Here is a 14,640-nt window from a genome sequence, read left to right on the forward strand (position 1 = left end):
CCATGAAAATAGTTATTGAAGATTAGCATTGCATGTCTGCATTTCCTGGCTATTGTAGAGAATGATGTTATTGTTCCATGCTAAAACTTAAAAATTACTTTGAGATGGAAAATGATGTAATGAAAAGCCTATATGAAGTACAGTGGTGGGGAATTTAAAAGACATTTGGCATAGAATAGATGAATCACAATTTTCCAATTTTTTTTGTCTAGAAATTCATCACTATAGGTTTATAATCTAGAAATATAACACAAAATGAAAGTGAGAGTTTATTAATTCATGTTTTGTGAACCAATTAGTCACAGGATTAAAAGATGTTTGTTAACAAAGTATTGGAAGTAAAATTGGGATTTTTCTCATTTTCCAGAGAGAATGCAGCCAGTTAGAGAACACTAACAAGTGTTTAGGAATTTAAATTCTGGAACTAAACTCAATCCACACATAAGAGTCTGAGAATGCCTGAGTTATCTTATATACTTGATTTTGCTGAGAATTATCTTGTTTTTTTTTTTTTTTAACATATGTGTATGATGTTATTTTCAGAAATATTAAATACACCCCTCTAATTTTATAGTGATTCAATCTTAGGGTTTCCAGAAAATGTTAATGTGATATCCAATGAAGAAAAACAGCAGATGGATCTGTGATTCAAGCCCATAGTATTGGATGCCTTATGCTATATGTTTTGTCTAATGGATCTTTCTAAGCCAAATTTAAGTCTAGCAGCTTCATTCTAAATGCAATATCGAAGTTTTCTGGTTTGAATTGTTTCTGACAAGCTAATTTATGATAGCTTCTAAAGTGGAATTTAAAGTAAAAGTGTGAGTTATATAATGTATAAATAAGCAAAGCAAAAGCAGTATAATAAAGAAAGCAGTCCCCTTTGATTTAATCTACATGATGGCAATTTTATAAGGCAGGCGTGTTGAATTTTCTAACAGGAATGAAAATGTATGAACAATACTTCCTTCAAGTAGTGAGTTCTTGGTTCCCTTAGGTGATTCATTTCTATTCAGCAAAATAGATGTCTTCAGGTTCTGAGTAATCAGTTTATCTCTAGAGAGAACACAAAGCATACTGGAGCATTATTTTTCAGTAGTATAGAGTTATCATTAATAACCCAAAGAATAATGGACATTTTATTCAAAGGATTTCTGGGAACTTCTATCATTCAATATGATAGCTTTCCTCGAGGCATTCCCTGATCAAAATCACTTACTTTTATTAGAGAGTTAAGATAAAATTCATAATTCAAATAACATATGCAAACAGAAAGCTGTCTCATTTCAGGTTTATCTTAAGTGATACTGAAAAAAATCTCACTATGAGGCAGACTTTTTACTAGAATTGTGGAAGTATTGCTGTATAAATCCTTACTTTTCTTTTCTTAAAGTTCTTAAAACCATGATAAGTTAAATGAATTGTATTTAAAAATACAATCTTCCGAATCATTATTCTCTTTGAAAAGGCAAAAGTGCCAATGTAAACGTAATATTTTAAATGTTTTTTATTTCCTATATCAAATTGATGAAACACACAAATATGCTAAAAATAAATCAACACTTCAGAGCAGTTTTTAAATTCATACATGTATCTTAAAATTAATGGACATAAGCACTAAAACTATTGCCCTAAAATACTATGGACATTCTTGAAAGAACAGAAAATAGCAGGTTATAGCCACTTGTGTTTGTCTGTCTCTCCTCTTCCTCCTCCTATTGCTTCTTTCCCCGTTTCCCTTTCCATTGTCCTCGTTCTCTTCCCCCCCCCCCTGTTTTTGGAGCTTTGGAGGGGTACCTTTAAAATCCCCTCTTCAAAGTTTTTAATGAAGTAAATTCTTATTACTCCTAAATGTTAAGAAAACTGGGTGTATTATTTCATTCTATTTCCTAATTAGCCAGTATAAGATATGGATAGTCAGCATGAGACAACAGAAAAAAATAAACATCTATCCCCAATTCCTGGGATGGGTCTTCTAAATCCTTATAAATTCTTAAGTTGATAAGAGCACATGGCACATCTTTTGTTCTAATGAGGAGAGTCTGGGGGGCGGGGGTTACTGGATGACTACTGATTGGTCACCAGAAAAACCAAGCCATGATCAGAAGCTCGGAATTTTTAGCCCATCTTTCATCCTCCAGACAGGGGTGAGGGGCTAGAAATGGAGTTAGTAGTTGATCATATCAATGTGAGAAAACCTCCATAAAATCCCAATAGTATAGAGTTTGGAGAGCTTCCAGGTAGGAACACATTAACACTGGGAGGGTTGATGTACCCCAGCTCCGTAAGGACAGAAGTTTCTGTAGTAGGAATGTTCTCAGACCTCACTCTGTGTATTCTTTCATCTGGCTGTTCACTTGTGTCTTTTACTATATCTTTCAAAAAACTAATAAACATAAATGTTGCCCTGAGTTCTATGAACAATTCCAGGAAATTAATTGAATTCTAGGAGTGATTTTTTGGAACCCCTGATCTAAAGCTGGTTGATCAGAAGTACAAGTGATAAACTGGGCTTGTGACTAGCATCTGGAGGGGAAAACCTCCACACATTTTGTGACTGAAGTATTAGAAGTAAAATGTTCTATAGGTAGTAAAGGAGACACACAGGAGAGAAACACAGTGGAGAAGAACTGGGGTTTTCCCTGTATAGGAAGAAAAATCTGTTTTTTTAAAAATTTATAGTCAGTTTTAAAGGAATTAGGATATATTAATCATATCACATTTTAATCACATTATACAGGATTTAATTTATCTTTTATTTTCTGAAGGGATTTAGGATCAAACACTATCTTAGTGTCATTATAATAAATATTGATTGTGTGTGTTTCATACTTTAGATAAAATTCTCACTCTCTCTACTTTGTAGTGGTCTAGATTCTAGATGTGTATGATTTTAATATGTAAATACATCTTTCTGTGAGTTTTGAAGATTTCCCTTTAATATGTTTATCTTTTTATCACCGGTTTAGTCTTGGGTTATAAAGCTGTCCTGTGTTTGTTTATTTGTTTTTTGTTTTATTGGTTATTTTTGTTAACATATAGTGTATCATTTGCCCCAGGGGTACAGTTCTGTGAATCATCAGGCTTACACACTTAACAGCACTCACCATATCCCATAACCTCCCCAATGTCCATAACCCAACCACCCTCTCCATACCCTCCTTCCCCCAGCAACTCTCAGTTTGTTTTGTGATATTAAGAGTCTCTTATGGTTTGTCTCCCTCCTGATCCCATCTTGTATCATTTTTTCCCTTCCCTAGCCCCCAAACTCCCCACCCTGCCTGTCAAATTCCTCATATCAGGGAGATCATATGGTAATTGTCTTTCTCTGATTGATTTATTTTGCTCAGCATAATACTCTCTAGTTCCATCCACATCATTGCAAATAGCAAGAGGCCATTTCTTTTGATGGCTGCATAGTATTCCATTGTGTGTGTGTGTGTGTGTGTGTGTGTGTGTATCTCACATCTTCTTTATTCATTCATCTGTTGATGGACATCTAGATTCTTTTCATAGTTTGGCTATTGTGGACATTGCTGCTATAAACATTAAGGAGCACATGCCTGTTTGGGTCACTACATTTGTATCTTTAGGGTAAATACCCAGTAGTGTAATTGCTGAGTCAGGGTAGCTCTATTTTTAACTTTTGAGGAATCTCCATGATATTTTCCAGAGTGGCTGCACCAGCTTGCATTCCCACAAACAGTGTAGGAGGGTTCCCCTTTCTCTGCATCCTTGCCAACATCTGTCATTTCCTGACTTGTTAATTTTAGCCATTCTGACTGGTGTGAGATGATATCTCATTGTGGTTTTGATTTGTATTTCCCTGATGCAGAGTGGTGTGGAGCACTTTTTCATGTCTGTTGGCCATCTGGATTTTTTTTTGCAGAAATGTCTGTTCATGTCCTCTGCCCATTTCTTGATTGGATCATTTGTTCTTTGGGTGTTGAGTTTGATAAGTTCTTTATAGATTTTGGATACTAGCCCTTTATCTGATATGCCATTTGCAAATATCTTCTCCCATTCTGTCAGTTGTCTTTTGGTTTTGTTGACTTTCCTTTGCTGTGCAAAAGCTTTTAATCTTGATGAAGTCCCAATAGTTCATTTTTGCCTTGCTTCCCTTGCCTTTGATGATGTTTCTAGGAAGAAGTTGTTGTGGCTGAGGTTGAAGAGGTTCCTGCCTGTGTTTTCCTAAAGGATTGTAATGAATTCCTTTCTCACATTGAGGTCTTTCATCCATTTGGAGTCTATTTTTGTGTGTGGTGTAAGGAAATGGTCCAGTTTTATTTTTCTGCATGTGACTGTCCAGTTTTCCCAACACCATTTGTCGAAGAGACTGTCTTTTTTCCATTGGACATTCCTTCCTGCTTTGTTGAAGATTAGTTGACAATAGAATTGAGGGTGTATTTCTGGGCTCTCTATTCTGTTCCATTGATCTGTGTGTCTGTTTTTTGCCAGTCCCTTACTGTCTTGATGATGACAGCTTTGTAATAGAGCTTGAAGTCCGGAATTGTGATGCTACCAACTTTGGTTTTCTTTTTCAATATTCCTCTGGCTATTTGATGTCTTTTCTGGTTCCATACAAATTTTAGGATTATTTGTTCCATTTCCTTGAAAAAAAATTGATATTTTGGATTGGGATTGCATTAAACATGTAGATTGCTTTAGGTAGCATGGAGATTTTCACAATATTTGTTCTTCCAATCCAGGAGCATGGAACATTTTTCCATTTCTTTGTGTCTTCCTCAATTTCTTTCAAGAGTATTTTATAATTTTCTGAGTGCAGATTCTTTGCCTCTTTGGTTAGGTTTATTCCTAGGTATCTTATAGTTTTGGGGGCAATTATAAATGGGATCAACTCCTTAATTTCTCTTTCTTCTCTCTTGCTATTGGTGTATAGAAATGCAACAGATTTCTGTGCATTGATTTTATATCCGGACACTTTACTGAATTCCTATATGAGTTCTAGCAGTTTTAGAGTGGAGTCTTTTGTGTTTTCCACATACAGTATCATATCATCTGTGAAGAGGGAGAGTTTGACCTCTTCTTTGCCAATTTGGATGCCTTTAATTTCTTTTTGTTGTCTGATTGCTGAGGCTAGGACTTCTAGTACTATGTTGAATAGCAGTGGTGATAGTGGACATCCCTGCTGTGTTCCTGACCTTAGGGGAAAAGCTCTCAGATTTTCCTTATAGAGAATGATATTTGCTGTGGGATTTTTCATAGATGGCTTTGATGATATTGAGGTACATAACCTCTATCCCTACACTTTGAAGAGTTTTGATCAAGAAAGGATGCTGGTAAAGCTGTCCTGTGTTTTACTGAGCTATAAAAATCCTTGCACACTGATCATAGAATGACAAAACCATTAGTGGATTTATCAGATTGACTAATCTATAACCTTATAGTTTATAGGGCAATAAAGCAGCATCAGGATATGTTGTACTTGCCCTTATTTTGGAAAACTTTGGGCTGGTCATGTTGTAGGTCTAGAACAGTGCCTTTCTATCTGAGGATTCCCTCTGACTATTAGTTTGGAATTCAATAAAATATAGCTAACTCAACATTTGTGGATCCCCTCTTGTACACATATACCTCAGAGTCTTCAAAATGCAAGGTCCTGAGGATGTCAGTAATCTGATACAAGTTGCAACTTAGTTTTGTCTCTTCTGTTTTTCAGATGGTCCCTCTGAACAATATGGCAGACCAGTTTTATCCACACTTGAGAAAACAGACATTTTTTAGATTTGTAGGTTATCTAGACAGGTATGTTAAATATTAACGGTATATTTCTAATGAAGTGAATTCTAATAAAGTCACATTATCAGCAGAGCTCCTGAACTAAATAAACCTAATGTGGAGAACACAGCTGCCAGAAAAATCATGCTCACCCTGATTACCCATGCTAAATGAAACAGAAGGTGCTTATTAGATAAATGCTGTTTTGATTAAATTTCTATTTTCTCACTGAAAGCATTTATAAAGCCTGTCTCTTTGAGGGTGTTTTAATTTTTGTTCTTGGTTTGGATGGAAATTTTCAAGCACTAATGCTTGCAGAAACCAAAAAACTCATCTGAAATATCCAAAAGGAATACTTGAAATCGCAGCACATTGAGTTTTAAATTCTATAGAAAAACTTTTTAAAATCAGAATTTGCATATAATAGCGCATTTGCTTTTAGGAAAATAATATATGATCTCTCTGATGATTGTGGCAATACAGATGAAATGTAACTATGTGTAAATCTAAAATTAGAAAAGCTGCAGTTAAACTACATTTACAAAAGCAGAAATTAGGGTTCTTATGTTACATCTATAGAAAACTCCTCTCCTATACATCTTCTTTGAAGCAGCAGATTAGAAAAGCATGGAGAAGAAATGTTAACATTTTCTTCTGTAAGTGACATCGAATAGAGATTTTTTGGCCCAATTAATTTTTTTGGAAATTCTGGTAATCAATCTGAAAGCATTTTGGAAATGATTTACACATACATAAGAGTCTAAAGTGTTCTTTTGTGAAAAATAATAAAAATAAATAATAATGAAATGAGCAGTTATATTTTTACCATCCAGTTTAAAAAAATAGATCATTAGCCTTGAAGTATCATTAGTATCTCCAAAGTGTCTCTTCCTGATCTCCTTGACCCTTTCTTATTCAGAGAATACATTATCCTGAAAATGGTGCCATTTCTTGCCTTCTTTATCATTTGTCCTATCTATTGATCTGTCAATGTATTGATCGGTCCATCCATCCATCATCCAACTGTCTAGATCACTATTTCTTTTGCCAAGGTAATAAGGATATTACTTAAATATTCTAACAAAATATAAATGTTTTGCCATTTATATTTAAGTCCTTAAACTTTCTTGATTTTTGTGCATGACATGAATGGGGGTATTCAGTTCTTTTTCTCTGACTCAAATTTCCAACTTATTGAATACGGTTTTTTTTTTTACTTGACCTGTGATGCTTTTTCTACTGTATAACAAATCCCCCTTTATGTATGAGTCTGTCTTACTGTTCACTATTCTATTACACTGATGTGTTTGCTTGTTATTTAGGCCAATACCACACTATCTTAATTATCATATTTTATAATTACTTTTTGATATGCCAAGTCCTGTTACTTTATGATTCTTTTTCAGAAGTATCTTGCCTCTTCCATAAAAATTTAGAATCATCTTCTCAAGTTACATGGAACAGTATGTTGGGATTTTTTAATTGAAATTACATTTGTTCTGTTTTTAAGGTGTTAGTATCTTCTATTTCTTGAATCTCTATGCTTCTCCATGTGTTTCTTTTTTCTTTTTCTTTTTCTTTTTTTCTGGTGTCTTCCAGAAATCTTATATTTCTAATTGAAGGAGAACTTTGTTTTTGTTGTTATTATTATATTGCTATATAGCATACACACACACACACACACACACATATATGTGTATAAATATATATATTTTTTACTTCTAATATTTCAGCTTTTCGTTGCTGGTATATAAAATACAAGTGATCTTTCTGTTTGATTTCATATAGAGAAAAATTTTTAGCCTCTTACCAGTTCTATTAATTTGTAGAGATTTTGTAGATGTAAACAATAACGACAATTTGTTCCTCCCTTTCTAATCCTTACACTTTCTCTTTTTTCCTCTTTTATTGTGCTGGCTAGGAATGCCAGTACAATATTGGATAAGAGTCTGGTAAAGGGCAAATATATATTGTTTCTTTTTTTCAAATACTTAAACATTTTTACTCCTATTGTATGCTATTTTCTGCCTTTTTTTGGGTAGATAACTCAAGAAATAGGCTTTCTATGTCTAATTTGCTTAGAATTTTTAAAAGTCAGCAATAGATATTAAATTTATCAAAAAATGATCTATTTTGATACAGTAATAAATTTTCTAATTTGGAGTCATTATGCATCACTTGAGTAAACTTGACTTTGTCAAGATATATTACCCTTTTTATCCATTGTTAACTTTAGCTTGCTAATAGTTTTGCAAATGAATTCTAAGTTTATGATTGAGATTGGCCTAAAATTCTGTCCTTGTCTCATAGTGGAATCAAAGTCACATTACTACCACTGCTGTTGTTATATCTGCAATTGCAACTAGAGCTCTATTTTCCAAGAAGCACTTCTGAGCACTTCACATGTGATGACTCATTGTGTCCTCACAACATGCATATGACATAAACACTGTCAGTGTCTCTATTTTACTTGTGGGGGGAAGCAGAGCATAGGGAGTCTATTAAGTGACAAAGCTAGGATTCAAACTCAGTTGTTTTGGTTTCATAGTTGTGCACTTAACCACTATGGTGTATTAATTTTACAAAACAATGTGGTAAATGTGCAGAAAAAAGGTTAAGATTGCAAACCCGAGACTGTCTTTGGAAAGGCCTGCAAGCAAGGTTGGCTCTTGGTTGGTATATGGAAACTTTAATGGTGAACTATTTTCTGCACGGCTATAGAACTTCCCCTGAGGGATAAGAGCTGCTAACAGTACCTAATATGGCTTATTCTGAGCACCTACTTTTCTTTTGAGAGCCTGGAATTTTGGTATGTGGCAGGCATAAGGTGCCTATATCACAAACCCCCAATAAAATTTGGACACTGAGTCTCTAATGATCTTCTCTAATGAACAAAATTTATATGTTTTGTCACAACTTTCAGTTGCTGAAAGAATTAAGTTTACCTGTGTGATTCTGTGGTAAATAGCTCTTGGAAGCTTGTACCCGATTTCCCCTAAATGACACCTTTTTTATTAGATGATTTTTTTTTGTTGTTATCCAGTTCCTATAATAAATCATAGCAGCCATAGGTATAGTTCCATCCTGAGTCCTGTGAGTCCTCCTAGTGAATAACCAAAATTGGGCATAATCATGGGGACTCCTGATACAAGGAAGGTCCCTCATTTTTAATTATATAAAAGAGTTGGTGTAAGATTGGACTTACCTGTTATTGACCGATTGTCTATTAAACCATTTGGTACAACCTTCAGAATTATGTATTATGTTCTTCATTTTACAGATAGGAAAACTGAGGCTCAGAAAGTGAAATAACTTGCCCAAGTCATATAATTAGTAATAATCAATTGTAAGATTTGAGCTTTGGTCTATTTGATTCCCCAACCCATAATCTTCACCAATTTAAGTGTTCTTTTACAAGCATACATTTCTTATTCTAATTTTACTCAGCTTCTACAATCCTAAAACCTAACTTGAAATTTAAATTTAGGGTAAGCTGTTTCTCAACAGTTAGCATGAAGTAATTAAACTTTAATATCCCTGAATTTTTCAGCCAGGGAGAAAGTTAATGCTTATATACATCAAGTTTCATAGTATCCTCAGTGCTAGTCAATGGGGACTTCTGTTTTATAAAATAGCACCCCCCCCCCCCCCTTAAGAAGTTAATCTTCCAATCAAATGGGGTTAAGATACCTGTTTTGGAACACAGGAATATTTCTCTCTCAGTAGTCCAAGACTCAAAAAATAGTTCACAATATTAATTCTAAGTTGCAGCCTCAGAAGAGTTGTGCAAACAGAATGAGGCTATTCCTCAGGTAATAAGTCTAATTATTCAACATCTCCACAGTCCATTTAAGCTAATATTTGTGGAGTACATACTATGAGCCAACCTTGCTGTGTACAAAGAGAGGGGTACAAAGATGAATTACAGTCTGTGTACTTTAGGATATTATAGCTTAGAGGAGAAGACAGAGATATAAACATGTTAAATGAAATATGGAAAGTTTATTGATAGAAATATGCATAGAGATTTTTAGCAGCAGAAAGAAGTGGAAAAAAGGTTTCCAGAGAAGATAAACTTCAAGGGCAAGTATCTATTAGTAGATAAAAAGTATAGAGAAGCATAGTCCAGGCAGAAGAATATTCATGAACAAAGGCTCATGATGTGGTATAATTACAGCATTAACAGAAGCTAGGTCGTGGCAAAGGAATTTACACCAACAGGGAAGGCTGGGTTAGGAAGTGAAATGCATACAATGATTTTCACTGTCTAGATGGTAAACGCTAATGAAGGCTCTAATGAGGGAAATAATATAATTTTGAATAGGTCACGTTCAAGGAGATAGAGCAAATGGATTTTAGATGGGCAAGACTGAAGAGAAGGGGATTGTATAGTATTGCATTCAGATATATACCACTGCAGTCATACTCCCCCTGACATAAACTGAGACCATCACTAGCACATCCTGGTCTGGAGAAATGAGACAAATTTCACAAATAGCAAGGAGTAAAATTAGTAAGGTTTAGCATTGACTGCTAAGGGAAGGGAGGAAGATGAAACTTAGATGGCTTAAGTTTCTGACTGGGGTACCCAATGAGAGGCTATGAACTGCGAAAGGAAATACTGTATGAGAGAATAATCATATGAGGAAGTTAAATTTAGGTTTACTCATGTGGCACAGGGGGGCCCATTAACCATCAAGAAAAGCTAACTCAGATGCATTCCAGTAAATGAATCTGAAACATGGGGTAAAAATATGTTTTTTTGGGTGCCAGTAAAAACCATGAGAGTGGATTAGTAGGAAGTGTATAACATGAAGAGTTATGAGAGAATTGTGCAAAGGTCAGAACCATAGAAGCATCAATTTTTTTTTCAAATTTTTATTCAAATTCAAGTTAATTAATGTACAGGGCAAAATTGGTTTCAGGAACAGAATTCAGTGATTCATCACTTACATACACCACTACGAAAAGCATCAGCTTTTTAAGCCTTCAGTTTTAGAGAATGACTCAAGAAAGAATCCATCACTGATTAATTTTTTTAAAATATGCTTATTTTCAGGGTGCCTGGGTGACTCAGTTGGTTAAGCGTTTGCCTTCAGTTCAGGTTGTGATCCCAAGGTCCTGGGATCGAGCCCCACATCAGGGTCCCTGCTCAGCAAGGAGTTGGCTTCTCCTTTTCCCTCTGCCTGCCACTCCTCCTGCTTGTGCTCTCTCTCTTTGTCAAATAAATGAATAAAATATTTGAAAAAAATATGCAAATTTCCATGGGTGAGTTATTAGTTATTTTGTATTGTTGGGTCATTGAGCAGGGCTCTAATTATTAGAACTGTATTAAAATTAAATATTCAAAATAATACCTCTACTATTTATGTGGGGTATCAATAATTATAAAAATGATATGAATTCTGTGTGCTTCTCACCTATTTTAATAAATGAAACTTGACCATTACCTTTGAGACCTATGTGCTCACCCTAATTCCTTTCTCTAACCTTCCCTAGGCACTGAGGTAACCAATATGATGAATATGTTTATTATTTTCTTGATTTCCCCAGTTTCATTATATATGAATGCATACATTATTTTAAATTGTTTTTGAACTTCATTTAAATAAATTGTATTCTATTTCTGAGTCTTGTTTTCTTCTCCCCAACATTAAGTTTTTGAGATTCACTGATGTTTTCCACAGTAGTCCATTACATCAACATACAACATTCTATGTGTACATTTTAACAGAAATGCATATTGGGAATATTTCTTTCTCTCCCTCTCTCTTTGTCTTTTAATTGCTGCAATGAATAATTTTGTTTATAACTCCTAAATAAGAGAAAGTACTTTCTCATAGCATATCACCAAATAGGAATTATAGAGTAGAAAATGATGCCCATATTCAATTTTAAAAAGGGCTATACCAATTTATACTTCTACTAGAAATGTTTGAAAAGGTTTTTTTTTTGTTTATTTATATTTATTTATTTATATATTTTGCTGTACAGGTTCTCCAAATGAAGGTATTATCAGAATTTGAAACTTTGGTCAATCCAGCAGATATAAAATGGTATCTAACTGGTTTTTAATTTATAATTCCTTATTAATAATGAGTATTTTTCTTACATTTATTAGTTCATTAAAAAATTTTTTTTTATTTCTCTTACTGATTCATTGGAACTATATATATGTACATATATAGAGAGAGACATATACACATCATATGTAACAATACGACCATATATAACATGTAATCCTTCCCTACAGTGAATAAATATTTCCCCAATGAAGAAAGTAATTGGATCTCAAGTTGACACCAATATTATCTTCTATAAATTTTATAGTTTTATTTTCCTATTTAAATCTTTATCTGGAATTAATTTTTCAATAATTAAAAAATTTTTTTTTAAATAATTTTTAACTGTTAAGATGTGCCCAGATAAAGTCAAATGGCCCACTGTTTGTATTACACAGCTATCCTTAATTTCTAAGATAAGCACTTTGGAATTATTATTTGGGCAGTGGTATCTTACTATGATATTTGAACAAGGAAAAATGTGATTAAAAGTTGCATTTGAGGGGCGCCTGGGTGGCTCAGTGGGTTAAAGCCTCTGCCTTCAGCTCGGGTCATGATCCCAGGGTCCTGGGATCAAGCCCCACATTGGGGTCTCTGCTCAGCAGGGAGCCTGCTTCCTCCTCTCTCTCTCTCTCTTTGCCTGTCTCTCTGCCTACTTGTGATCGGTCTGTCAAATAAATAAAATCTTAAAAAAAAAAAAGTTGCATCTGAGAAATTGATCTATGATAGCCTACATTTATAAGAGACTGGAAGAACCAGGAAGCAATAATGGCTAATCCAAGTTATATGTGATGAGCTGACACACGCAGACTCCCATGAATCAGAGTTCCTGCTCAGTATCAAACTTTAATAAATGTGGGAATTCAAGCAATCAAAAGACTCAGAGGAAATGGGAAGAGACCTGGAATGTCAAGGGTGACTTTTCAGGTCCTTTCTGTTTTAACATAGAGATCTGTATGTGAGGTCCACGTGATAACTTTACACAGTAGGAGCATTTAATTATAAAATATTTCCATCTTACACTCTGGAGTGTTGTGTAGTCTACCTGATATTTTCCAGGGAGCAATGTCTCATAGATACAGTGTTCTATTTGCTATAGACAATCTTTTACCAGGGACATCCTGCTAATGGCATTTCAGAGTTAAAGCTTCTTTCTAGTAAATATCATCAGTCTATTTATTCAGAGTTCCAGTCATTGGGGGGATCAGACAGGGGCCTCTTGTTTTTTCCATTCCAACTGCTTGGTTTTCTGCAGGAAAACAATGTAATTAGATCACAAGTTAGCTGTGTTAGATCCTTTCCCTCAAGCAGTAAAGTTTGGAATAGAAAGGAGATTAGAATTTGAAAGCTAAAAGAATGAATTAACAATCCTGTAAACAAAGGAGAAAGAGAGAGGATCCAGAGACATTCCTTCTAGAATTAGAGCTAGAGAAAATAACTTCTCTGACAAAAATATGAAAACTTGGGGGAGAACTGATCTTTAAACAAACACATGTTTTATTTCAAGCAGGCTGAGTTTAAAGAGATGGGGGATGTAAAAGCAAAAACATTCAGTAAAACAATAAAGAAGAAAGGTCAGGGCTAGAGCTATAGATTGAATAATCTGAAAATTCAAATGTCATAGATGAATGAGTTCTTTGCATAACTTGATGAAGCTCATGGGGCTATAGAGATCAAAGGATGAAATCTGTGACAATTGCATTTTTATCACTGACTTTTGCTCCATATATTAAAATGACTCAGAGTTTAGATAGCTAGGTTAGTATACTATAAAAAATTCAGGATTCAAGATATATATATGTATATGTGTGTGTGTGTGTGTGTGTGTGTGTATGAAGGAAGTATTTCAAAGCAAAATGATTAATGAAAGGAGGACTTGAAAGGGATAGCTGAATAAGTCCATTTGGAAAAGATTGTTAATATTCAAATGCACATGTATCTTTGTATATAGTAGGTCAAATAGTGGCCTTCCCAAAAGATACATCCACATCCTAATCTCTGGAACATGTGATTATGACTTTCTATGGGAAAAGAGTGAATATTACTTTATAAGACAAAAGATATAATTAACTTAAGCATCTTGAGAGAAATTTATCCTGAATTACCTGGGTGGGCACTAAAACTAATAGTAAGTATCCTTATAAGGGTAAGGCAGAGGGAGATTTGACAGGCAGGAGAGAATTCGATGTGACCACAGAGGCAGAAATTAAGAATTTAGAGTGATGCGGCCACAAGTCAAGGAGTGCTGGCAACTATAACTAGAAGAGGCAAAGAATGAGTTCTCCCCAGAGCTTCCAGAGGAAGCACAGCTCCGCTGATGTCCTAACTTCAGAATCTTGGCCTCCAGAACTATGAAAATAAATCTATGTTATTTTACATCATTCAGTTTCTGGGAATTTGTTACAGCAGCTTCAGGAAAAAAAATATACTGTATATATAAAAACATCTTCTTTAAGTGGAAAAATATTTATTGTAAAAGTGTATATAACAAATTTGCCAATTTGGTCAGTCTCTAAGAATTATCTCCTTTTTTCTGTAGGGCTGGATTCATTTATTTCCCTATTGTAGGTCCATCTCAAGTAAGTGTTTTGCACAGAGAATTTCGAATTTTATACCATTGAAAAGAGGGTGAAGAATTCTGTAGTTCTTAGAGGAATGAGCTATCAATATGAATGTTCGAATTTTTCTATGTTTCCTAGAGGAAAAAAGAATTTTCAGAGAGAAAAATTATATTTGAGAAACAGGATTTTCTAATCTCTGTCCAGAGCCAGTGGGCAAGCACAAAGCGAGCAGTGTCAGGGTGATTTCACTAGCAGGCTCCCTGAGTCAAACAGAGATG

The sequence above is a fragment of the Mustela putorius genome, unplaced genomic scaffold (assembly GCF_011764305.1).
Source record: "Mustela putorius furo isolate JIRA1106 unplaced genomic scaffold, ASM1176430v1.1 tig00003969_pilon_pilon_pilon, whole genome shotgun sequence".
Taxonomy (NCBI): Eukaryota; Metazoa; Chordata; class Mammalia; order Carnivora; family Mustelidae; genus Mustela; species Mustela putorius.